Below are 6001 nucleotides of genomic sequence, written 5' to 3'. Positions count from 1 at the left end.
GTGACCTCAGCAATCCCAGGCCAGGCTTGGAAACATGGTCAGACCGGTTCTACAAATGACAGGGATTAGGAAAAGGAAAGTGAGGAGGCAGAGAAGAAGGGGAGGAGGAGGAAAAACTTTGTTTGTAGCACATTAGCATCAAGTTGGCCCTCTTACAACAAAATAAATGTGAATTGCTTCATGAGGGACATAGGATAGTATTTCCAGTGGTCTTGCCAAATGAGGACAGATAGTCCGATAGAAATGGAAGTGGGTCAAAGACCAGGCCAGCCTGAGGTACAAAATGTCTCAAAAAAAAATCCCCGGACTTGGAGCTGTTGGTGATTTTCTCATGGCCCAGGAATGGTGGAGGACAAGCAGTTAGTGATGTGATGGAGAAGCACGCGCCGTACACATTTCAGCAGCCTCTCTTTAATCCCCAAGTTAGTCGTCCATTAGACATGCTGGGCGCTGAAACTGTGGTGAACAAAGTTCATTCTCTCAAAAATAACCACAAATACACAGCTGGCCTGTATCGCCCTTAAATCGGAAATTACAAGTCAGACAATGCGATGCCAGTCTCCTGCTTTCCCACACGGGACATTTCTAGGCCTTCTGCTGGTTTATGACTCTTTGAGAACTAACAACTAGTCTACTTCCTTGCGGTACTACCATTCCGGTACCAGGTCTCAAGGTGTTTTCCTTGGGCAGAGCTACTACTCCCTTGCCTCTGCACGTTACTTACACAACACTGAGTCTGTCATTCTGTCAAAATCAAACTACTTTTAGTCTTCATTTCACTGTCCTTGTAGAAAGCACGTTCCTGGCAATGGCATTTGTGCTCTGTGACATGGAGACTAGACCTCCCAGGGAACCTTTTCATAAGCACACAAATGGCAGCTAGCTCAATACCCGTTGTCCTCCTTTGGGTGACGACATTTGCATCACCTCTTCATCTTGCAGCACTCCAAAGCCAATGTAGTCATCCGAGTCACCAGCAGTATTAACAATGGTTACTCTTTTTTCATGCTGAATGTGTAAAGTGTATCTTGCCATTTTCAATTACTAAATTATTATTAATTACTAATTACACATCCATGCTAGTGACAGAGGTGCTAACACTCTCTGGCCAACTCCTCATCATAGGAAGGAATGTATACATAGGTTGGATGGTTTACTAACCCTATTATGCTAGTCAACAAAGTCTAGATTATACTAAATGAAGATAGCAATTACAATGACCTAAAGCATCTTCTTAATATTTGACCTAACTTTTTCTATAATTTCCTGGGAACAATGAAATAACAGGAGAAACCACATAAATACATACATTCTTGCAGCTGGAATGTAGTAAGAACGTAGCAAGTGCGAAATAAAAGCCATCAGAATTTCTATCGCTGTGACCAAATGCCAAATAAACAACCTAAGAGGGAGAGGATTTATTCTGGGTCACAGTTTCAGAAGTATTGGTCTCTCATGATCTGGAAAGTGTGGTGGAGCAGGGAAGTTCACGTGATAGCATCCAGGAAATGGAACCTAACAGTAACCTGAAGGCACTAACTCAGGATACAGCCCCTAAGAACCCACTCCCTCCTAATACCACCAGCCAGCCTTCTCCTTCTATAACCCCACTGCCTTCAATAGTCTATTCAGATTTTAGTCCACCCATAGTTAAGCCATTCCTCTACTAGAGCTCTTATGATTTTAATCATCTCTGGAAATGCTGTCATAGGCGCACCTAGGGGTCTGTGTTCCTAACCTCCTAGGTGTTTCTAGTCCAGTAAGACTAATTATCATGGCAGTCGTGGATCTTGCAAAGTGACCTGTGCATCAAAAGCTGGGTGTTGTTTTAAGTTTTCCTAATACACTGTCTTTTCTGAGTCTGCTGGTTTAGATCTGGTGTCCATACACCCGCTATCTACTGCTTGTGCTTCTGGTCCCCCAGGAAGCTCACACTGGGGAAACATCAGCAGACAGTCAGAAGCAGGAAGAAGGCAGAAGGTGTATGCTTGTTCCTTGCCCCCTGCTTCAGTGAGAGTGTGTAGTGAGATTTTATTTGTATTTTAATAGATAAAGCTTGCTTTAAGATCAGAAAAGCAAAGCCGTCAACCACTAGAGAGACCTTTTACCTCTACCAAATCTTCAGACTCAATGGGCGAGATTTTGTCTCCAGGAATCCTTTAGACTCCAAACTCCATGAGTTCCTGTCTCTTCCCTTTTATATTCCTCTCCACCCAGCCATATCCCTCCCGTCTCCACCTCCCTAGTGTTGGGATTAAAGGTGTGTGACTCCCAAACACTGGGATTAAAAAACACCACCACCTGGATCTGTTTCTGGATCAATCCTTGAGCTCAGAGATCTGTCTGCCTCTGTCCCCTGAGTTCTGGGATTAAAGGTGTGCTCCACCACTCCCTGATCTCTAGTGGCTTAGCTCTGAGCTCTGATCTCCAGGCAAGCTTTATTTATTAAAATACAAATAAAACATCACTACAAAATTGTCTTTGATGTTCTGCATGACCAGCTGTGGCTCTTTGTGGGATCCTCCCTCCAAGTCTCCAGCAGTTATCGTTCCCTTCCTCAACCGTTTACACTCACGGGGGCTTACCTGCCTCCTGCTTTTGCTGGCCTCTTAGCATCTTGTCATCCTTGCTCCGCCCCTTCCATGTGAAGATGCAGCAAGAGGCAACATCCTGGGAACACAGGAAACCTCACTAAACACCCAATATTCTGTCACTTGATCTTGCACTTCTTACCTTCCAAAACTGTGAGGAAATAAATGTCTTCGTGAACCGTCCACGCTCTGCTTGGCTATAGCAGTAATAATGAGGAGACGCAAACCACCTGACTGGAACCTTGATCTGAATAGATATGGACTGTTTGAAAGTTAGCTTTGTAAAAAAGAAAATCTGAATATACTGGAATATGGGTATTGATGGGAAAAACTGTAATAAAGATTTTAATTTACAAGGTAAGCAATTAAGGATTAAATATGCACAGCCCCTTGGTTAATGTTTATCTTTACTTCCTGAATTAGGTCAAGTTGTTTTTCCTATTCAAATTGTAACTTGAGAGGCTTAAAAATAGTCTTCACTTATTTTATGCTCCTAATATTATTTAAAGGGAAATAAAGTCAAATAACTCAGCAAGCATAAAACATAGGCCACAAAGTGAAATACTTCAGCGTGATTCAAAGTATTATACCTGTGTGGTGGTTCAAATAGGAATGTCCTCCACGGGCTCATACATTTGAATGTTTGGTCATTGAGAAGTGGTATTACTTGAGATGTTAGTAGGTGTGACCTTGTTGGAAGACGTGTGTCACTGGTCATGGGCTTTGAGGTTTCAAAAACCCATGCCAGGCCTAGCTCTCTCTCCCTGCTGCCTGTGGATCTGGACGTAAAACTCTCCGCTACTCTCCAGCACACGTCTGCCTGTGTGCTGCCCTGCTTCCTGCCATGATGAGATGACAAGGGATTAAATCTCTGAACTGTAAGCCAGCCCCAATTAAATGCTTTCTTTTATAAGAGTTGCCATGGTTGTGGTGTCTCTTCACAGCAATAGAACACTGACTAAGACACATGGAATAGGAAAACTTCTAAAATTCACTAATGAGTAAATAGAATTATACACTCAAATTAGACATCTCATTTATTTATATAAACAATCTATAATATTTTCATTTCAAGTCAAATATCCTTTTCTTTCAACTTATGCTGCTGTCTAATATGTATCTATATCTATCACGTGCTTTCTTCCTGTTAATGTTTGTGTTTCTATCACTCACACACACACACACACACACATTGTAGAGAAACTATTTCGAAGTTACAGTACAGAGTAGAAGCACTTCTCAGATAATAAAGCTCTGCGAATGCCCAAGGAAATGAAAATGGATTCTTAGAAATCCTTTCGTGTGGATTTGCTTGGCACTTCATGCTCACAACTGTAGCTTTCAGAGCTGTGTTCTTAAACACAGATTACAGGGTCCATCTGTCTTTCCTGTAAATAGTGGGGCAGGATCCAATTGTCTGGGTCTCCTATCCTTGCGTACCCAGCGTTTAACCTGAGGTCCTCGATCAACAGCTGAATGAAGGGATCAGCACATGAACCTTGTTTTCAGAAGTCCTCCAGATGCTGCTGGGGACCAGCTAATTCCAGAGACCTAGGCTGGCCTTAACACTTTAACTCTGGGAGAGTTTTCCGTTACCATCTCATTCTCTGTACTCGGCCTGGCAGCCAATGGACATGAAGTCCGGGAAATTAAATAACTTGTCGCATGCAATCATATTTTCATACTTAGCAACACACTTTGGAATTAATGATGACAATGAGAAAATGAGACTAAAAGATAAAGTTTTTTTTTTTTTTTTTTTTTTTTTTTTTTTTACCAAAAAAGGCAAACTATTTTTCTACTTGGCCTTAGGAATTGAGAAAGGCCAGCCCAGTGCAGAGAAAGGACAATCAGAGCTGGATTCATAGCAGTGCCTGCTCACTTCAGGTCCCTATCACGGGGAACTAACGGGACTTCATCCTATGTTCCTTCTTGTCTACTGGCTCCCATCCAGTTGTGCCGAAGAAGAAATGGGGTTTTCTCTTACTGGGTATCTCCATTGCCCACATCCCCTGCATAAGCATAAGCCGGGCAAAACTCAGTGAAGCTATTTTTTCCTCCAGAAATCTGTCAACAATTGAAATTCACTTGCTAACATGATATTTTGCACAAATACATCAAAAATGTTTCATACCCAAGCCTCTTACTTCTGCCTGCATATTAACATGATTAGAAAATATTTGTGGCTAGATATTCATCAGAAAGTAAACATTTATTCACCTAGCTGTTATTTCTAGAATCATTTTGCTATGTTTCAAGCGAATTTGCTTCAACCCACAATAATTCTACATCTTTTCAAAGCAACTCCCGTAATCTCTTCAAGAGTCCGATGGCCTCAGTTTTAAAGGCATTGGTAAAGCAAAAGTTAGTGTCTCTTAGGAAATAATACTCATTTTTAAAAATGCTATATCAAATACTATAAACAATAATTAGCAATGGTGAAGAACTTACTGTATGGCAATTATTATATATGGGATACCACATTTGTACATAACAGTATACATATAAAATATAACAATATGCTTGTTAGGCAAGTATGCATGAACCAAAGTTAGTGTCTGTCGCTACAGCATGGAAAACCAGCACCCTCAAAACGCAGATGCCCTGGTTCTGACCGGCAATGGCAAGGAGAAGCTCTGAGATCATCAGCAGCATCTGAAGGTCAGTGTTAACACAGCCTCCACTGAGCACATTTCCAAGGAGGAGTGCTCCCATGAGAACCACACTTCCTTATGGTGCCACCCTGCCACCCCATCGCCACAAACTGTGTTTTTCTCAGAGTTCTGTGCTCTTTTTATTACCATGACACTCCCTCCGGGTCTTCACTCTCCCAATTCCTTGGCACACACCATTACAGAAGTCTTCTTTAAAGGTACTTTGTCATTATTCCCTACCCAAGATTTGTTGAAACAAACAGTTGAACAAAATAGAAAGTTTCAAAAAAAACCAATGATCTGAGCTTAGGAAACTGGGTCAGTGGGTAAAGGTGCCTGCTATGTGGGCCCAGTGACCCAAGTTCAACCTCTGGAACCCATGTAAAGGTGGGAAGCTGGAACCAACTAAATTCTTCTCTGACCTTTACATACATAAAGCCATGGCTTCTGCGCTAGAACACACACATCCTTCACATAGACATGCATCCAAGGTCCAGAGGATTGGGTGATGGAGGTGGGTCTTGTAATAATAAAGAAACTGCCTCGGCCCTCATAGGACAGAAAATTAGGTAGGCGGAGTAGACAGAAGAGAATGCTGGGAAAAAGAAGCTTAGTGAGGAGTCGCCATGATTCTCCCGCTCCAGACAGACGCAGGTTAAGATCCTCTCTGGTAAGCCAGCTCATGGGCTACACAGAATATTAGAAATGGGTTAGAACAATATGTAAGAGCTAGCCAATAAGAAACTGGACCTAGCC

This window comes from Alexandromys fortis, unplaced genomic scaffold, assembly GCF_014885135.2.
Source record: "Alexandromys fortis isolate MF-2015 unplaced genomic scaffold, M_Fortis_MF-2015_v1.1 scaffold_19, whole genome shotgun sequence".
Classification (NCBI taxonomy): Eukaryota; Metazoa; Chordata; class Mammalia; order Rodentia; family Cricetidae; genus Alexandromys; species Alexandromys fortis.
This window is presented reverse-complemented; position numbering follows the sequence as displayed.